This window comes from Natator depressus, chromosome 11, assembly GCF_965152275.1.
Source record: "Natator depressus isolate rNatDep1 chromosome 11, rNatDep2.hap1, whole genome shotgun sequence".
NCBI classification, from domain to species: domain Eukaryota; kingdom Metazoa; phylum Chordata; order Testudines; family Cheloniidae; genus Natator; species Natator depressus.
Genome location: NC_134244.1, coordinates 36,046,969 through 36,069,040, shown reverse-complemented (window position 1 = coordinate 36,069,040; position 22,072 = coordinate 36,046,969). Strand labels below are relative to the sequence as shown.

The window sequence follows — 22,072 nt, the reverse complement described above, 5'->3', positions numbered from 1 at the left end:
TTATAACATTAATGAAAAACCTGTTGGTCACATAGCAAATCTTTACTTCTCCGAGTAGTCCAATTAACTTTAAATCAAATGGGATACTCACACAAACAAAGTTTTGCAGGATTAGGATCTTGTGAGAGGGGTATTATTAAAAAATAACAGTAAAGATAAAACATTTGCAATAAACATTTTATATTAGACAATAGAATTTGGCTAATAAATATACGACATATTTCTTACTCAAGTTAAGCCAAAGTGTTTAAACAAAGTAAGGAGTCGGACAGCTTCTGTGTTTGCTTTCACTATTACAAAACCATACACTTGTGGACACTGTCATCTATTTTAAGAGCGGAGATAGTCTTGGCCAGGACACTCCCGTTAGTCCATACTCTTTTCACAATGTTTTATCTTTCACCAGGAAAACAAATGAAGATCGGAAGAAACCATCTCAGTGTAACTTAGCACCTGAAAGACACTGGCCCACTGACTTACACATGATAAAATCCCATTGATGTCAGTAGGATTGCATGACACAAGGCAGGGAAAATGTGACCCAATTTCTCACACAGTGTAATATAGATCTACTGCCACTGTGTCTATAAGAGTCTAGCTGAAGATTTCTAGTATTTTATAGTTGGAATTATTGTCCCTCTTTTTAGGAGTAAGGGAAAATGCCAAGCACTTTCAGTATTCCAGAAAAAGAGAACGGAGCTTTAGAAAACACTATGAAGCAACATTTTACTGTCACCTAGGGACCTAAAAATCCGTAATAATAATGGGAAACCTGTCACAGGATGATACTATATAAAAAATACTGATTTACAGCTACACTCCTCTCCTTTTTCTCCACCGATCCCACTGATGCTGCCCAGTGAACAGCTCTTTGTTACATGTGAAGTCAGTGCTAAGCCTATCTCCCCTCTTCTTTTTTCACCCTTCCCTCACACTCTTCTCCTTTTCCTCCTTCCTTAATTCACTTGCATACAAATGTAGCTCTACACGATGTGCACTACTTTAAAAACGGTGCCACAGGTCTTGTTTCTATCTTTAAATATTTGTTCTTTGTTGTACAGATATTTAGAGATTCCTGTAATGATATTCAGTAGTTGACACTCACAAGTGGCTGTGGTTGGCCGTTAGAGCAAAATAAGAGCAACAAACTAGTTCCTTGACTTTTTTAAGATATGACCGTTTATTTGATTTGATTTGAATTATAAAATGGCTATAGGAAATCAAGAAACTAGATGATGTGTTACAGCCATGCAATTTAGATACAACAATTGCACGAGGTCTGATATGAGAAACCTATCTGTCAGAAAAAATAGAGTAGTGGTCCTCAAACTGTAGTGCGCACCCTCCTAGTGGGGAGTGGAGGAACATGCAGGGGGGTGCAGTGGAGCCCAGGCCACCCCCACATGGGGGTGGGAAGGGAGTGCCACCCAGCCCCGCTCTGCCCCCAGCTCCACTCTGGCCCCGCCCCTGGCTCCAGCTGCTGGCCTGGCGATGCTCCCAGCCCCCAACCCCCCCTCCTCACCACAACTCTTTTGTTATGGAACAAAACATTTGTGATCAGAAATAAAAACAGAACAATTCTACATGAGGAAATTAACAGACAACAAAATAAAACATTTTTCACCCTGCTTAAAGAAAAACTGACTTTTATTAAAAATATTAATAGCCCTGTTAACAAAAGTAAACCTCTCATATTTCACACACAGACCCAAAATATTGTGAGGTCCAGTAAAATATACTTCTCAAGAAATGTTCTTCAGATGTGCTACATTTAATTGGCATAATATATAACCACTGAGTACAATGCCAGAGGCCCTATATTATTTTACAGAGGATATTTTATTACTTTTTTTTTAATTGCAACTCTGAAACAACTTTATAGTGCTATGCCAAAGATAGGTAGGATGCAAATACGAAGATCTCTGTTATTAGTAGAGCTGGTCAAACAATTTTCAATGGGATAGTTCCACTCCTCCTCAGGAAATGCAATATTTGCTGAAATCAAAATATTTGCAGGAATGTGTTGATTTTAACAAAATTTTTGACTGGAGAAAGTTGAAACAAATCATTTTAGCTTTCTAGTATAATTTTGATAATGTTGAAACATTTTAACTTTTATCAAACTTATCCATTGCATTTAACTTTACATTATATTACATTATACATTATACTGTATGTAGAATTTTATCTAAAATCATGTTTAAACATTATCAAAACAAAACTCTTTGCCTTACTGAGATAAAACTGTTTAATGAGATAAAACTGTTTAATGAGAGATAAAACAGTAAATTTTGAAATTTAAATTTTTCATTCAGATTCAAAATGAAAAGAAATTTTGAAATGTCACAATTTCCTGCAGAATGGACATTTCGTTTTCCAACCAGCGCTAGTTATCAGGCTGGAGCATCCCGGAAATCCTGCTCTCAGACAACGAAAGGAGGAGTCATGTGGGCTGTTCTGGGATTGGTGGCAGGGAATCAGTGGAGAAGCACTGATATTATCTTTCATCCTTAGCAGTGGTTGCACTCTTGCCTCCCAACCAAGTAAACAAATGCAGTGTTTACAGCTACCACAGGAATGAAACAACAACAGGCTAGGTTAAAGATTAAAATAAAATAGAAAGAAAGAAAATTAAAGATATAAGGTGGAAAGTAAAAAAACATTTTACTTAATGAATGACTTAGAACAGTGGTTTTCAACATGTGGTCTGCGGACCCCTGGGGGTCCACAGACTATGTCTATGTTTTCCAAAGGGGTCTGCACCTCCATTTGACATTTTTTAGGGGTCCAAAATGAAAAAAGAAAATGTACATGTCCATAAAGTGCACACGCTAAATATATTTGATTACATGGTTGTCACACACACATCCCTAATAGGGCACGCTCTGCTGGACACACACCAGGCTGCTGTGCTGGGTCCAATCTGCAGGATCTGTGCGCTCTCATTAGGCTGCAGCACTGTTTCTCCCCTTGATGTCTTTGGCACATCTCCTGAGCACAGGTGCTCTGTCTGTTATACTTTCACAGAAACGGGACCACGTGGTCCAGCAGCCTTAGGCCCCGAGGATCAGTGCTCACTCCTCAGATTCCTAATAGCTCACACACACCCTCTCCCAGAACTCCATCCACATGGGCACTCTGTATAGTATGAGCCCACATGGGCTCATACTATACAGAGCACATGTTTCAGGGACATGTGATAGCAAAAAGCAAATTGGCTTTGTAAGGGCTCCTAAACACAATTACTTTTTACTTAGATAGCACAAGAGATACACAGATCTAGACAAAATAATAAATACATTTCCCTGGCTCAGTTTCCTCACCACTCTGGAGAGTTTTTTGGGCCTGGGCAGAATCCTCTAAGGAGTCCAGGATCTCTCCTCCTGCACTTGCCTTCTCTTCCAAATTATGAAGTGAGTGAATCAGTCTCTGCTCTGTGTCCCACACAAGTTTATGTATCCCACCGCCACCACCATCTGGTTTCCTGATGCTGGGGAAATTCCATTCTCCAGTCCTCAACCTCCTGCAGAAAAGTTAGGGCAAACTAGCTTCCCCCAGCCTTCAGAGATCCTATTGTTCTCTGTGGGTCAGGTCTGATCACTAAGAAATAGTCCTTAATGACAGTCTCTTCCAAAGACCAGACTTGTAGACTCTGCTCCCTGTGTCATCACCTTTTAGAATTTCAGTCCAGCATGGAGGTAAAAACACAACAGAAAAAGCAACCAGCCCCACACACACTGTTGCCAACCGTCATGATTTTTTCACAAGTGACGTGATTTTGGCTGGGGTTGGAACCAGTCTTGAGATGACAAAAGAAGCTTCAGCCCTCTAGCAAATTGATTCCTCTAACTGTCCCACCTGCCCACATCTTGGGGCTGAATAACCAATCAGAGCTGCTGTAGGCAGAGCTTTCCTCCCCACCCCCTTCTAGTTATCTGAAGTCATTCTTGTAGGAAGGGATGGGGGAGGAGAAAGCTAATGGGTCCATCAGCTCAAGGGGCTCTGCCACCTATCCCCCTGAGCAACAGGAATAGGATGGCACCTCTACTCCTCCCCGCCCTGTAGTACCTCGCCTGGGAAAGGGCAGAACGGGGTGGGCTTGCTGCAGCCCTCTCTCCAGGCCTAGGAGAGATGGGTGAAGAACTCCAGGAGGAGAGATGTGATTGGGTGGCTTACCTGATGGGTGGGCTGAACTGATGGGAGAGGGGAATGAATGGAGGGCAGAATTAATTGCTGGGCAGGGACTGGGGAGATGTGGGAGTGAGAGCTCCTTCAGCAAGGACCTAAATCACTTCACCCAATAAATCCGGGAGAGTGGGCAACACTAATTGTCACATACACACTGGGGAAGGGCAGGTGTAGTTCAAAAATAAAGAGACCAAAAATGTATACATTTTTTACACACACACACACACACACACACACACACACACACACACTAACAACATGATTTCTGGACCAATCTGACTTTTTATTACTTTAGATTTTTTATGTTTTGAGATCAGCAATACCGCACATTCCAAATAGTTTGCAGTTTGACACAGACATGCAGGGGCCCCAACATCGAACAGAATTCGTAGTTGTACATAGACAGATCCCCCAAATCAACACAGTCTTTAAGCATTGGAACTACAGTGTATCAGGGGATTAAAGTTAAGGAAATGCTTTTACCCATGGGCACTGGGATTTCCTGACATTATTGCTTAGTGGCAAGAATACTGAATGAGTGGCTCACAGGAGTAACACTATTCTTGATTCATATATCTGTTGTCCTCTTTATGAAAAAGCACAACTGGTCTATTTTCACCTCCTTATACAATCATAGAAATGTAGGGCGGGAAGGCACCTTGAGAAGTTATCAAGTCCAGGCCCCTGTGCTGAGGCAGGATCGAGTAAACCTAAACCATTCCTGACAGCTGTTTGTCCAACCTGTTCTTAAAAACCTCCAGTGATGCCAAGTGCAGTTTTATCCACAGTTAAACACATCTTAATAATTAAAAGAAAATGAAAAAAGACAACAGCTCATACTATACAACTAACTCCAATATCACAAGCATCTTTAGCTCTTGTGAATATAAAAAAAGAGAAAAAATATATTTTTATGGAATGTCAGATTTTTGTTAAAAGGCAGAATAAGAACCATAGTACATCACTACAGAGTATAACTTTGTGCTTAACTATATAACCAACTACATCTATCACATCCAACACCATATATTTAAGTGTTGGGATCATCTGCAGGAAAAATTAAAAATTCACACAGGTGTTTAGGTATATTAGTTTTTTGGGACTAGGGATGGTGAAAGAGTTGGCAGTTGTTGGTTGCTTGGAAACTGAGTACTAACTGGTCCTTCTATATGTTATTCAAAGCAGAACTATGTCCAGGCACCTTGAGCTACATGAAAATGCACCAGTAAAAACTCCAAAGGAGCAAGTTCTGATCTTATTAACATGGGTATAAATCCAGATTAACTCCATTACTCCTTATTTACACCAGTGCAAGAAAGAGACCAGCTACATTCTTTCCCTTCTCAGATGACTTTAGCATCATTGGATCTTTATTGGGAAATGCATATTCTCTCTCTATATATATATATTTCATTGTTTGGGTTTCTGTCTTTTTCTACTGAATTAAATACTGAAACAGAAAAATCCTCACATTAACAAAAAAACAACAGGGATACCTTCAGGCAGAAATATTAACTGCAAACAGAGATGGGCTAATTCAGAAAAACGGATGTGAAAACCACTCCTCCTCCCACACACTCCAATTTTGGGAAAGTTCAGGTCAGTGACTTGGAATTGCCTTTGTAACAAGTCTAAACTACAACCCAAATCCTAAATCACAAGAATCTGGGGAGTATTTGAATCTAGTACTGAACCCAGAACAAAGAAACTAATAGAATCATAGAGTATCAGGGTTGGAAGGGACCTCAGGAGGTCATCTAGTCCAACCCCCTGCTCAAAGCAGGACCAGTCCCCAACTAAATCATCCCAGCCAGGGCTTTGTCAAGCCTGACCTTAAAAACGTCTAAGGAAGGAGATTCCACCACCTCCCTAGGTAACGCATTCCAGTGTTTCACCACCCTCCTAGTGAAAAAGTTGTTCCTAATATCCAACCTAAATCTCCCCCACTGCAACTTGAGACCATTACTCCTCCTTCTGTCATCTGCTACCACTGAGAACAGTCTAGATTCATCCTCTTTGGAACCCCCTTTCAGGTAGTTGAAAGCAGCTATCAAATCCCCCCTCATTCCTCTCTTCCGCCGACTCATTCTTCTCTTCCGCAGACTAAACAATCCCAGTTCCCTCAGCCTCTCCTCATAAGTCATGTGTTCCAGTCCCCTAATCATTTTTGTTGCCCTCTGCTGGACGTTATCCAATTATTCCACAACCTTCTTGTAGTGTGGGGCCCAAAACTGGACACAGTACTCCAGATGAGGCCTCACCAGTGTCGAATAGAGGGGAACGATCACGTCCCTCGATCTGCTGGCAACGCCCCTACTTATACATCCCAAAATGCCATTGGCCTTCTTGGCAACAAGGGCACACTGTTGACTCATATCCAGCTTCTCGTCCACTGTAACCCCTAGGTCCTTTTCTGCAGAACGGCTGCCTAGCCATTCGGTCCCTAGTCTGTAGCGGTGCATGGGATTCTTCCGTCCTAAATGCAGGACTCTGCACTTGTCCTTGTTGAACCTCATCATATTTCTTTTGGCCCAATCCTCTAATTTGTCTAGGGCCCTCTATATCCTATCCCTACCCTCCAACGTATCTACCTCTCCTTCCAGTTTAGTGCCAATACCAATAATAACGTGTCTACCATACAGATCCAAGTCTCCTTTGCCACAGAAATAAACTGTAACTGTTAAATAATGATCTAAATTGTAGATAAATTAATAATGGAATATGAGACTGTTACACAGCATTAGCCTCAATGGACCTCAGTAGACAAATAATATGCTACACACCCACACAACTCTACCTTTATACAGCCTGATTTTGGAGTCTGTGCCTTTTCACCAGTCAGTGAGATTATGCCTATGTAAAACAGGTCTAAGACAGAGCCCTTGTGTATATTTAGAAAATTCCCAAAGATAGAACACGGAACTCCACACTCAGGAAGAGAATTCTAACTTCAACTAAAAATAACTTCTGGATAGGGACTGTGAAGCATGCCTCCTAGTTTTACAAAATCCTAGCTTGAATGACATTTTCAGCCTATAATGTTTCTCAAACACTTCTTATTGAAAAAGGAGTAGTTCTTTGGTTACTAAACATAAATAGTCTCTGTTCTGGCTGAAATCCAAGGTATAAGCACTTTCCTCTGCTGTCTCAGCTATTCTCCTGATGTCAAAGACACATTAAAAAAATGTTAACCATATGGCTCCTCAGCAGAATGCTAGCACTCTTACAATCAAGAGGGCAATGCAATTCATTACCACCATCATAGAAATATTTTAGGGACATGAAAATCTCAAAACTATATAAAGCCCATTTGATTAAAATTCTAGCATAGTGACAGAAGGAGACATTGCTATTCATAAACTCCACTAACTTATTTTCGTGCTTTTTACATATTCTCAGTGCCATATGAGCCACTATGGTAAAAAGGATTAACACTGTTCTCCACCTGCTCCATGACTTTCCCACACAGCATTTCATCAAGTCTAACAATATAGAACTGTCAAGCCTAACATATCATGATAATCCAGGTCAGAATATCACTTTAAAGAATAATAATAAATTTAAAAAAAGTCCAAGTCTTTTTAGCAATCACCCTAGAAAGAAAAACTGGGCAAGAGTTCATGCTCTTGAACTTTGCCCCTACCCTCCCTCCACCCCACAAAAAGATGTTTTGATAAGAACAGATTTAAAATTTTTATTAAAGTTAATGTTTCAAATCAAATTTACACAAGTTAAGAGGGAAGGTACTGTACATCTGGGGTCGGGCTTGGGTTATGGGGGATTGCAAGTATTGGTTACAAGGTTCACAAGGTACATACATATCACATAACCAGCATAGCTCCAGATTGGGGTGTGGGAGTTTTTAAAGTATCAGTGGATAAGTGGGCTCTGGTACGCCACCCATGGAAGGTATTAAGAGTCCAAGTCAGTATTGGTGTACAGAATAAGTACATGGATGGGATGCATCCCTGACTTCTTCAGGGAAGGAAGTGGGTTATTGCCCTGGTCGGCATTCTCGGTTACTCGACCTGGTACTGGCAGTGTCCCATGATGTGTTCCGTACAGATGTGTCTGGACCACTTGATGATGTCGGACACCATGAGCTGTCTCATGAGCCAGACATAGCATCGACCAACTCTGCACGCTCTCAGCACCAACTCATTGTGGGGGGTCCCATGCACCCAGGGCTCCCACGATCAGGGCGTGGATCTAAACCTTGTAGCCCTGGGCTCTCAGGGTGTCGGCCAGCAGGGTACACATCAACGCCTTCCACGCTTGGGCCTCGTGGAAGGCCGGTGACCTGTTTTCAAATGGCACCGTGATGTCTACCATGAGGACCTTCTCTTTTTCTGCGTCGGGCACGATGTCAGGTCGCAGTCGACTGTCTGTCCCGGGGATGGCGGAGTCAATGGTGATCTTCCCCAGGGACAGTGGGATGGCTTTCACCAGCTGGTTCTGGATGGCATTGTGGCGGTGCCACCAGGCTCCAGAGTGGTGTCTGCATCCACACAGGACGTGAGGCAGGGTCTCGTTGGTGTAGCCGCACTTCCTGCACCGCTTGTCCCGGTTGCCATGGCGGACGGCTCCGTTGAGTCGGGCCCAGTGGACCGAACCACCAGTCGGCGAACATGGTGAAGCTGCCACCGGGGAGAAAGTGGTTGCTGGCATCCCATTTGCTGGACACCTCGAACACCTTGCCCCGGTCTGGCTTCTGCTTGAAGTTACTACTCTCTGTACACTCTTTTCAGAATACCAAATCCTTGAGGGAATCCTTAATTACTTCTCCGACATGCTTGGGCTTCAAAATCTAAGTATAGAAGAAAAATTGCAGTATAACCCTACCCCACCTCAAAAATATATATTGATTTAGAGAAAGGCAATATAATTTTCTGAGAAGAGGCTTGAGCCCGCAAGACCTTCCCTGTTGTTAGTAGTGGTGTAGACAGACGCTGTGCATCCCTGGAGGCATCAACTACATAGTGCAGAGAAATTGGATTTGTGTTCAGCACATCAAGAAGGCCATATCCATTACTGCTTGATTGTGCAGGACCCAAAAGGGAGCCAGCTCGGGGGAAGAAACTGGGCATGACTGAGGCAATGGTGATAAGCCCTCATCCATGCTATAGAAATGCAACCATTTCTGCTCCTTCTAATAGCACTGCACTGCTCCACCTCTAACCTAATAAGATTGTCAACACCAAATAGAGCAGGCTTCTCATATCCCTAATGCACTTTCCCCTCTCTTATGCAGCCAAGTTCAAGATGTGCTCAGTCCAGAGAGGTTCTTCATGAAAATGTTTGCCTGCTGTCATAGTTACAGATGTTAAGTTTGGAAAGGTCCTCTGAAAACATATAGTCCAGGCTCCTACATAAAGAAGGACCTTTCTTTAGCTTTTCTGAGGCTTGAAAGCTACATGTGTCTCTGGTGTGTGATGCTCTTGAGTCTGGGGGTGTCAGGTGGAAAAAGTTTGGGGGCTGAGAGGGCTAGTTTGAAATATGGAGAGGTTAGGAAGAAATAAGACAAGTTCTCATTTGAACTGGTCAGAAATGGTTCTCCCCTCCTGTGGAAAACTTTGACAAAAGTGGAAAAATATATTTTTGTCAACATTTTCTGCAGAAACTTTCACCTTTTTAGTTGAAAATCAAAACTTTACAGCCGAAAACTGGAACTTTTCAGGTTTCAGAGTAGCAGCCGTGTTAGTCTGTATTCGCAAAAAGAAAAGGAGTACTTGTGGCACCTTATAAACTAACCAATTTTTCAGTTGAAAAGTTTTGATGACAACTTGAAATTTTCCATAGAAAGCAAATACTTTTCATGAAAAAATTAATTTAGGTTAAAAAAAAAAAAAAGGAATTTTCTGCCCCCAAAAAGGGAAAAATGTTGAACAGCTTTTGTTCTCAGCCTATTGGATAGCGAATGTGGTATTTCTGAGCAAGAGGGGATTGAGCTGGGCTGGAGGGAGCATGGAGAGATACAGCGCTGGGAGGGGGTTGGGTTGGTATGGTTGAATATGGAGGTGGGGAGAATACAGTGAATTGGTGGTAATGTGTGCGGATAGGGTGAGAGCAGTTGGGACAAGGACAGTGATGGGGTCACAAAGGGATAAAAACTACTTTCTCCCACACTGCCTTTACAGTAAAGCATCTCAATATTTCTACTCTAAACGGGAAATACTGTGGGAGAGGGAAAAGGGTGCCCCTTTGTTCCAGTTTTTCACTTTGAAAATGTGTTCAACCTACAGGTCCACCACTTATTCTAAGCATCAGCTGTCATTACTGGATGGTTATTATTGTCCTGGTCATAGTTTCCTGTTGAGTAAGAAAACAGGTTACCACCATGGATCCTAGTGGGATTAATCTGAAGGTAAAGCCTAAGAATTCTTATATTTGTCACATTTGGGCTTTAATTAGTGTGAAAAATAATATGATAACAAATCTGGTGTTACATTTATAGACACAACTAAAGATGCAGGAATGTGAATGTTTCATTTTATTTATTAAAAAGATTATTAATGGCCAGTATATGCGCTATAGGCTTATGTCTGCTCAAGCACAATGTACCAAGTTATTAATTACAACACAAATAAAAAAAAAAAATTCTTCAGTGAGGCCTGTTGAGAAAAAAAAATACAGTACTATATTCTATGCTTCAACTGACCATTAGATCAGATTTCAAAAGATTCAGAATCCCAGTAATATGGGAGATCTTAATATTACAGAATGGGCAATGTACTAAAAGCTAGCATATGTGAGCCATTTAAATACAGTTGTGATCCATTTCATCCTCAAACCTTTCATCCTCCTCAAACCTTTACATAAATTTCCAGAACATCTTATTCTTCTCAATAGTATTCTCTCTCTCTCTCTTTTTTTTTTTTTTACTTTAACCAAATCACATTTTGCAGCATCTTTCTTTTCCATGTGAAAGAATGTCTAAACAGACTGTGCAACTTGAAATCTACAGGTCTGATTGGCAATGGCTACTCTCATGTGACTCTAGTCCTGCAATATATCATTATGGTTGTATATTGTGCATTTCCTAGGGCATTGTGATCTATCCTTCTCTTCCAACATTTCAGTAACCTCAATAATTACTTATTTCAATACAAGGATGCCTCAATTCATTTAGCCACCCATTCATGTACATTTTCAAACATGTCGTTGCATCTGTTATACTTCCATCACAGGACTTTTGTTGCAAGTTATTTAAGGCAAACAATAACAAAACCCTCTCTGATTTCTGTCAAAAACTGTCTTTATGATCACACAAAGTGGTGAAATTCACTAATATTTTAGAGGGGAGATTTTCTGCTGCTGTATTGAGACTGCAGCCTATCATGTCGAACAACGTCGTCTCATTGTTTTGTTGTATTCACCTTTCTGTCTGTATCCATTTGTTGTCTCTTGTCTAGGTAGCTTGTAGCTCTTTAGGACATAATACATCTTTTTGTTCAGTGTTTGTACTGCACCTAGCACAATGGGGTTGGTCCCGCTGCATGACTAGTTTCCTAGGTACTATGATAATGAAAATATTATTAATAATAATAACAACAGTAGGCAAACAAATCCCCTTGAAAATATATGGGAGTTGGGTGCCTAACTATCCTTTATTGTCCATCATTTAAAAAAAAAAAAAAAAAAAAAAGATATCAGGCAGGACATTTCCGAAGGGAATCCCATCTTCTTTCAATTTATAGGAGCGTTTAAGTTTAGCAGAGTGCTTCTTCAGTTCACTGAATTTATCTGCAGTCATTTTCTTGAATTTCCTCTACTTACTAACATTATCCAGATGAACCCACTGTTTAAAAAAAATCATATTAATCTGCTCTATCTTTGAAAACACTTCAAAATATTGGGATTTCACAACATGCTAATACATTTTGCACCAATGCTAATGACAGGACGTTATCAATCAATTACCAAACATGGCTGCAGGTAATATAGATGATTGCACAATGCCATTAAAAAGAAAAAAAGTTCCTGGTTTTCAGCTTCACCTTCTAAATATTTTCAAACCCATACTGAACCAGCATCACCACATTTAACTAATTTAAACTGCTACCACTGATCAACAATTAAGCGTAAGTATTTTAAGAGGTATTAAACAACTAGTTAAAGCTGTAGGTTCAGGTAATGATTAGTGCTATGGATCCTTTCACCAAATAAAACATGCATTGTTTCCTTTACATAAATATAATATAGGAGTATCTAAATTCTTCCATATTTCAAAGAATGTGATATTACTCTTCAACATTCTCAATCTACCACAAAGACAAGGAAGTGGAACACAACACTCAGTATGAGGTTACATGTAACCAGCATGTTCCATGAGGACATGTATCATTTGGGTGAAGGAAAAGATATGCAGTGGGGATATAGTATTAATGGATGCTATTAATTCTAGCACCCTCAAGGGCCATATTAAAAACTAACACTGGTGAGAAAAATTAGAAACATTCCAAATTTCCTAGAAAAATGGCAGAAAATGTTGGGAGATTTTTTTTGCTAGAACTTTTCCCCACCCATGTTTTGAACAGTTATATAATTGGTCAAAACATATATAAAATTACAAAGTTTCAGTTAAATATGGAAAAAAATTGTCAGGTCTATGCAGGAGTGGACAGGACTGCTAATGCTCCGTCCTAACCAAGCAATCTCAAAGGCAGGGCCGGGGCAATGGCTTGTCATCCCTTAGGGGACTCACATGTGGAGTTCTGCAGGAAAACCAAATGGAACCGTTCCTTTCAATGTGTATTAGGGGCTGTGAGGAGGGATAATGAGGAGGGATAATGAGGAGACGTGGGTTGTGCCGTTTTCAGTATGATGGTGACACCTGTGTCACTGGGGTCATGGATGAGAGCCAGTTGGCTAAAACTTAATCCAGATAAGAATGAGACGATGCTGTTGGCAGAAGTAACTGAGATACCTGCCCGTTATTAAAGGAGCATTTGTTACTAGAGTTTATAATCGGCAGATAGTATAGGGAAGCTGTCGTTAGTTGATCACAGATAGGCTTAGAAAGATTAGGGTTTTAGCAGTAAATGTCGATACACTGCGCGCACACAAACAGACAAAAATATTTCCATTGATAATAATCAAAATTTATATAGGCAAAGTATAGGCAAAGTAAGAAAAATGCTGCTTGAGAACTTATTAGAGTTTGATGTTAATATATTTACTTTGTATATTCTGACATGTGATGTTGACAGTTTGTGTTTTAATGGTTATAAAGTTTTAACATTTTCAATCTCAACATCTACTGTCACTAAATAAGTGTTGTTAGGGATACAATTGTGTCACAGTGGTCACCACTGTCATAGAACCAGGAATTTTGCCATATCATGCATGCAGAATATTAGTTTGCTTTGATCAAGTCCTCTTTGAAAGATGTGTGGCAGCAGGGTCCATATGAACAAATCCTTAGTTTGCTTTCATCAGCTGCCTCCACCCCTACCCAGCACTAATTCTTAAATCCTGTCTGCCTTTGCCCCTGCCCCCATTTCTAATCTGCTTCCTTGCCCCTACCACTGCCTCCCCACCAAGCCTTCTGCGCTTACCCAACATTCACTAGCTCCAGGCATCTCAGACCCCCTCTGCCTTTCCCAGCCGTGCTCTAGACCCTCCCCATCTCTGTCCCCCACTTACATTCTGATTCCCTGCAAACCCCTCTGTTCAGTGTGCAGCTCCTAGAAGGGGCAGGGCTGGGTCTTTGCCCCCTCATGTCCCAGTCTCTTTCTCCCTTGTAGGTCCCCAGGCCCTCAAACTCCCATGGTCCCCTCTGCTTCCAGCTCCCCATCATCCTTTTCCATCTCTCTCCTTAGCCCTCTGGTGGGACCTGCTGCTCAGGCCTGGACCTTGACTGGCAAATCCCAGGCTCTGACGATCTCTGATGGAGAATCCCTTCATCCCAGCAGGAAGTGAGAGGCATGGCCCAGTACCCTGGCCCACTGATTAGCAGAGACTGGTACTATCCTGTGCCTGCTGTGTGCCTCCAGACCACACCTTCTCCACCAATTGACTGGGGAGAGAGATGGGAAAAGGGGTTGGGGGTGGCTGGGTGTGTGTGTTGGAGATCAGGCAAGCCAATAGTGAGCAGGGATGGAGGAGGGAGGTAGGGTGAGGACTAGGGCACCTACAAGGAGAAAAGAGGGCGAAGAATGGGAGCTGTCAACGCAAAGAATATGGGAAACGAGAGGGGCAAAGACCCAGCCCTGCCCCTTTTAGGAGCTCTGCAGTGGGAAGAAGGATCTGCAGAGTGGGGATTCATGGAAGGTAGGTCCATCAATGGCTATTAGCCAGGATGGGCAGGAATGGTGTCCCTAGGCTTTATTTGCCAGAAGCTGCGATTGGGTGACAGGGCATGGAACACTTGGATTACCTGTCTGTTCATTCTCTTTGGGGCACCTGCCATTGGCCACGGTCAGAGGACAGGATACTAGGCTTGATGGACCTTTGGTCTGACCCAGTATGGCCGTTCTTATGTTCTTATGATGGGAGACGGAGTGGAATGGGGGGACAGATGAGGTAGGGGAACCCTGCCCATAACTTGAGCATTGATTAACAGTTAGTGTGCTTTGATTTAGTTCTGAGCCTGTTTCAAAAGAAGACTAGATCAAAGAAAACTAATGAACTGTTAATGAGCGGCAGCAGGGTTCACAAGGTGGCTGTAATCACAGCATAAAATCATCTATTTTTTATCATGACTATGCCATGAATTACACATAACTTTAACATAAAAAATCATATCCCCAATTATTGTCTGACTCCCCCACCATTGTTTGACTTCTCCCATAATTTCTTTCAACTTCAAAAATTTTAAAGTCTATAAAAATAATTTTTAAAAACTGTTAAAATACAAACATCTCTAGTACCCATTGAAATTATAAAAAACATAAATATGGAATTCTGCCCAGCCCAATCATATTAGACCACAAAGGTCTTTTCCCATCTGTGTCTGGCCAATGGAATACAACCATCTCTTTTGGCTATGTACCTGGTAACTGTGACCCATGCTTTTTGGATGGATTGGATTTCTTTTTCAAAATATTGGATGTTCTATGCATTGGGTTTCATCTTAAATTAACCCTGCAATGGAAGCTCATGCAGCAGGCATCAAGCCCTTTATTAAGCAGTGCATCTTTCTGGAAACACAATGTACCAGCACTCTGTAATTTCATTGTTTGTCCATTTGTTTCCAGATAGTTTATGATTTTTTTCCCTCCTGCAAAGATTTGAATGGCTTGGGCTAGTGTTTTGGTTTTTTAAAGATGTTTTAAATGAAACCAACTACATAAATAATAATCTGTTTTCTAATTCATTGTCTGGTAACAGCAGTGGTTAGAGACTAAAGCCAGCTGAAGCTCCTTGGCACCACACTAGAGAATTTCACCTGTAGGCATAATAGTTCAAGATTCACTGCTATGCTCTGGTTGCTTTGCACCACTCCAGTGATGCAGAGCAGCCATAAACCTAGTTTAACTGGCACTGGCCAGTTAAACTAAGTTTATAGCTAGTGGAGCAGAGCAGCTGGAATATGGTGGTGAATCTGATCCAATATGTACTTTAAGGGCCACTGAGATACATTAGCTACCCTGCATAGGTATACACATTGCCTGCTTGCCGATATGCTATAGTTCCATTATTGATTAAAAAATTACCTCCTTCTAATCTACTCCAGTTCTAACTCAGAGGAGCAAGAGAATTAGTCCATAAGGTTTTCTCTACTATTCAGAACTCATGGGATTAATTAGAAAAAGAAGACAAGTTTCAGAAATGGGGTCCAGATCTCCACTTGGGGTCTCTAAGTGCTACCGTAATAGAATAGTATATAGACGGGCCTGCTGACTGTAAGCCATCGAGGTGCTCCACAATCCCCAAACTGCTGGTCTTTGAAAGACAATTTGTATCTAAAATCAAACTTCATCGGGGGTGGGAGTGCTAGACAAAGGGCACGCAGGAGGATGATCAAAGATCCAACAGAAGAAGAGGAAAGGAAATGGTGTAAGGTATCAAGAAATGACAGAAAAATGAGTAGCAACTGAATATTTAAAAAAAAAAAAAATCAAGGAAGGGAAAGGCTTCCGTGGGATCAGAGACGAGGAAATGTGCAAGTGTGACAGAGGCAGTGCAATTGGCTGACGTATGATGTGCCCATGCTATTTTCAGTGTACGTCCTAGTTCAAATGAGTTTCATACAACCCTCTGGTGCAATATTCCATTATTTCTTCGTGTAGATGGATGGGTTAAAAGAAAGAGGGAAATATATTTTTTAATGTATATTTTAAAGAGACTTCACTCTGTTACTATACACGCTTGGATATAGCTACCAACTAACCATCATTTAATTTTACTGGAAGGTTTTAATGTATCAGTTGTACATGTAAAACATCTACATTAGTGGTGAGTCAAGTGAAATAAGTCAGACTGGGTTAGAGAGACCAAACACTCCAGTTTATACAGTGCTGGATTTTATTCTCCTACTTTAGCGTACAAGCTTATTTGAAATGCAACAACCAAATGCACTCAAAGTGCCTGGGGTTTATAACTGCTTCCCATGGGGGAAAAGGTCCCCCTGTTGTCTGGGTTAATAACTAGATGAGGCTCCTATTCAAAGCCCTTTCTGAAGCAGCAGTGGCTTCTCCTTGGTGTTAGGCAGTTATGCTGGCTCTATGTCAACTCCCCCCATTGCCTCACCCAGGTAATCTCCTAATAGGCAGAAAGGCTGTATGATGTACATTAGGGATGACATTGTACTAAGCAGCAAAAGTAAACATGGAAATTAATCTCTTATATAAAATTTAACTATATACCTATATGACCATGGAAAATGTAAAAGCAATAAATATGCAGGAGTGACAAGAGAGAAAGGACCAGACATTACAATAAAAATAAATTGCTTTTTTTAACCACAATCTAAAGCCCATAATATAGTGTTTTCATATTTAAATAATTTATATAGCTTTGTAAATTTACACCGTATTTTAAAACGCACAAAAAGAGAAATGTTCCCAGCTCCGGAAAGCTTACAATCTAATTAAGACAACCAAAGGTGACTGGATGACCACCAGTGGAAATTTACTGAGTGTAGGGAAGTCAAAGTAGAAATATCAAGGACACAAGCAGCTGACTAAAATGAAAATTTTTTCTACATGCATATAACCTGTTTCATCAATTGTCCCAATTAACATATTTTCTTTCTTGAACCAAAGTGCATAAAGGTTCTTCCTAGAAACTGAGGAAGTGATAAAATATAGGAAATTAATTTCTCACTGAAATACAAAATTTTGGAAAAGAGTATCTTGGCTTTTTCTAAAACTAGCAATTTTACTGGCATATTTAAATTAATCAAATGTTTTTAAGCACAGAGTAACTATCTAAAATGTAAATCACTTTTAAATAGCAAGACAGGAAAAGGTTTATGTTTATTTTTAAGTGCTAGAAAAAAAGTTAAGTTGGTTCTTTTCTAAAAATATTATCAGTTCTTTCCTCATATCCCAGTTTATATTTACTACCACACATCATCAGACAGGCTTATTTTCTATAGCAAACATGTAAAAGACATGTCTAAGGCCAGCACGGAGCTCTGCTAGTTTCAGCTTTCCAATAATGATGTTGAAGCACACTGAAACTGCTAGACCTTAATTGACTGAATATAGTGAAAACTGATCCAAATCAGAACTAAGGGTGAAAAAATTAAAGTTCTGAATATCTTAGTCTTAGCAACTTACTGTTAGGTAGGTAAAATGCAATTTTCCCATCAAATTACACTATGATTTAAATTATGTTTGACTGATAAAGCTAAGAAACAACAAAGAAGAACTGAATGGGCTTTGAATGTGAGATGTAAGCAGTTGAGCAGGCTCAAGGTCATCCTTCCATCTGATATTTCATCTGACAGAAGATCAATGTCCCCAGTATTCCTGTTAGTAACAAATATGCTGTCTCCCCTATCAAACCATTACAAATATACTGTACCTATAGCTGTATAAATATATGGTATATAGTAAAACATATACCAGAATTCTAGAAATTGAACATATGCCACTTTCTGACTATGTACTAGCATACAATAACCACCTCCTTCTGGGGTCTCCAAGCTGTGTTGATTCTAACCTAACCTGGAAGGTAATGAAGCTTGTCAAATACGTGCTTATTCACAATATTGCATAAAGCTGTTTTGAAGATACCGTACATATGTTTTTTTGAATTTAGACCCTTACCATATGAACTCAGGGCACTGTTTGTAAAAGTAAAATTAAAGCATGTACATTCAACTTACTTTTCATATTTCCATATTGCCAGTAGCTCTGGCCAAATATTTCTGAGATCTGCTGTTACTGACTAACTAAAAGCTGTAGTTTTCCAATGCCTATATTTAAAAACATTGTTCCTGAAGCTAAAGAACAATATTTAGAACAGTATTTCAAAAACAATCAAGATTTAATGTTATGCACTTGTGTTAAAACTTTCAAGTTTCTATTTCTTAGTCTGACAATTTAATATATTCAGAAATAAGGAACACTAGTGACAATCTGTCTTATAAACTGGTGCACTCGGAATCAAATTGCTATTTTCTGTTTTGGTGACTATCTGATGTAAATAGATTGTTTCAAACCCAGTCTATGATGAATCATACATACACTAAAGTAGATGCTGTGGTAACACCAATCAGCTTACAGGTACACAGTCATCAAGATATTACCAGTAGAGAAAGTTACCATGTCACTTCAATATTCTCCTATGGGGCTACTCAGAAATAATGTCTTATGTAATAGTAACTATTGCATTTTAGCTTATCAACATTGTACCCTAAATGTAATATATGCATATCAGTGAAATACTACCAATATTGCCCTAACCCCTAACCCTAAGCTGTGCTTGAATCCTGCTTGGTTGAGAATGGGCAAAAAGCAAGTCTGGGGGTAAATTGGTATAGTCATCCCCTTTACTTCAGTGGAACTATATTGACTTATACCAGCTAAGAATCTGGTCCTTGATATGGTCAGTAATATTGTACGGCTGTTGACCAAATTCAGAAAAGCAATGCCTGAAGACAATGCTCTTGCATCTTTCGTCCTTGGAGCTGGCCTGTACTTTCAATAGTCTCTCCCCTTAACACAGGACTCTCCAGCTCTCTTCCTTGGAGCTGGGTTGCAGTTTAGGCCAACTATAGGGCCTTAACTAGCTTCTCCTTCAGCTGTCTCCTTTCCCCAATCAGTCCCTGGGCTCCGAGGGTTCAGCATACAAACCTTCCTTTGCTGGTGTCTGTCCTGCTATGAGGGAGAAGGCAGCATATGAGCTTTAAGGAAGGGGAAACAGCGTATCTCCATTGGTCAGGAGAGAGAGCGAAGCCTTGTCCCACCCACTCTGCAAGGCTCTAGGTCTGGAGTCCTTAAAGAAACAGTGATGGAACTTTTTCCAAAACACCATTTATTCCCAGGACTGCTTCCTTTCTACCAATATCTCCTAGGTCCTTGTTTGTCATCAGTGCCAGTGCTAGCGACCGGGGGCCCTAAGCAGGAATATTCCCCCCGCCCCGAACACATACTAACAATTGATAGTGCCCCCCCACCCAAGCTGCTTGGGGCCCTAAGCAATTGTTTAGTCTGCTTATGCCTATTGCCAACTCTGTAGGTCAGACATTTCAAAACCCAAAATGGCCACACCACGCAACCTTTAGGCACCACTATGCTTAAGGGGCTGACTACTCTGTCACAGTTTGTGATTCACACTTTCTGTTATTCTGGCACAAATCTGTGTGTGGAAACTCTTATTTTAGGAATGTCTTATATCAGTTTAGTTTACAAAAAAGCTGTGCAAAACTGTAGAATTATACAAAGAGTTTCTGTTGTAAAACAGAGAAACTGTCATAGCTTTTAAAAAACTACAGTAAGAAACAGAAGTTTTGGGATGCCTCAGTAAATTACAAAGGTATCTGGTTATTACTGTTAATTTTGACCAAGCAAATGGGTTCTTGCTGACTGGCAGATATTTTCTGAAGGTTACATTTGAGAGGAGTTTTATGTTCCATCAGTTGGATACAGTGGGAAAATTAAAAGCAACCACAAAACTGTATTTAATACAGACCTGGGGTTAGTAAAAGATAAAAGTAGAAGGTTTAACAGCTTATCTGCTTGAAGCTCACAATGGAATCCTTGACTCCTGGGTGAAGACTACTTACATAAGAAGGGGGTTTCACGGTATCATGTCCAAAAGTTGTAGGGGATATTAATACTCTTAAAAGATACCACTTTTAACATTTTTACTTAATATCTTGCTATTTTTAGTTGACTAAAATGTCTGATTTAATTACATTTATAAATAGGTATAGAGCAGTGGTTCCCAAACTTTAACAACCTATGAAACCTTTCACTAAAATGTCAAGTCTTGCGAACCCCTTCCTAAAAATGAATATTTCCATGGATTTTCTCCTTTACCTGAGTATAAATTATAAAAGCAGTGATCCTGGAAATATACAACTTGTTTTTATGACATGCTTATTACACACTATTTATTATAAATTATCATTTATCATTACAGTATTTTTATTACATTATGAAAACAGCAACACTCTTCCAAGATCTCACTTTTGTAGCTTGTATCACTTTGAATAAGCCTGTTATAAGACAAGGCTCCTATGTTTCATCAAGGAGTATCAGATGTGAAACAGCATGAAGGTATTTAAGAAGCCAACTCAAAGAGTTCCTCCTACACAAGCATTCAGGTCTTGAGCAGTCCAGGCAAACAACGCACATTACAACAAAGCTTGTAACTTGTTCTTCATAATAATTTTAAAAACAATACTAGCTGCCTATTTAATTTTAAAAAGAGCAAAAAATATCCACCTCCCTTTCCATTTCTTATAAGGAGTCTTGAAGTTTAAATCTCCTCAGTGTGATAGATATGCTTGCTTTGATCTGCTTAGCTCTTAGAAGTCCAGGGGCTCCGGGCTGCTGGCCCCGTGCTGCCTGGGGTCCCTAGGGAAAGCTCTGTAGCCATTAGGGAATTTTTTCCTGAGAACCTCCTGTAACATTTCGCGAACCCCAGTTTGGAACCACTGATATAGAGTAATGAGGTTTATGGGGTTTTATTGTTCTAAGTAGCATATTAAACATTTAGTATCTTCTTGTGTTTAAGAGGTCAAAAGGCTGTAGTATCCTTGTGCTAAAATTAACATTAAATTAATTGGAAAACAAGATAAATAAAAAAGACATTTTGCCCACTATTTTTCCTGCCCTTTGTGAGACAATTGGTAGGAAAAAGGTAATGTAACTAACCACTTCTGACCCTGTAGTGGTAATGAGATTTATTAGTAGGTTAAAATCATCCACAGGACAGTTCACTCCATCACTCAACTACTTTTTTTTATTGAAATATAACCAAATATATATATTGTTAAAATAAGGTATACTATTTCCTTTCAGTGAACTGCTGGACAATTGAAGTATATTGTTGATGTAAGAGCTCACCAGCGTTCCAAGGAACCTAAATATAACAAAGGTGTCTATATTTCTAATGAGCAAAGTAGCTGGAAGTGAAAATATGTGACCAGAGTTAACAGGATACCTTTCCTAAGTCTAATTTAGCCAGCTGAACACATGTTCACATGAGATGAGTGATGGACATCAGCAGAAGTAAAAAGCATGAAGGAAAGGAGAAAATAAGCAGTTTCAGCACAAAAACACTTGCACATCTTTGTCACCTGCCAGCATGAATGAGAATCTGCCAACGTGAGTATTGCTATCAAAAAACAGCATCAGAACATCTGAATTATAATTCAGGGCTGCAATAGCTATCACAAAGTCAAAACCCACAAAATTTTCTCTCTTAAAAATGTGTTTAAATTGCATGTCTGCACGTGTGTGCGCATGCACGCACCTCCCTC

At 40.1% G+C, this 22,072-nt stretch overlaps 1 protein-coding gene and 1 long non-coding RNA gene across 4 annotated transcripts in view; one reads left to right on the top strand and one right to left on the bottom strand.

Annotated features, from left to right (window-relative positions):
• CSRNP3 (cysteine and serine rich nuclear protein 3) overlaps nt 1-22,072 on the bottom strand; it is an 87,266-nt gene that overhangs the window by 22,877 nt on the left and 42,317 nt on the right. The gene's annotated exons all lie outside the window — the stretch shown is intronic.
• The window catches only part of LOC141995936 (uncharacterized), a 75,226-nt gene that overhangs the window by 35,012 nt on the left and 18,142 nt on the right, over nt 1-22,072 (top strand). Inside the window, exon 2 of the long non-coding RNA XR_012641442.1 lies at nt 10,431-10,552. This is a non-coding gene — a long non-coding RNA (uncharacterized LOC141995936). The remainder of the gene's footprint in view (nt 1-10,430; nt 10,553-22,072) is intronic.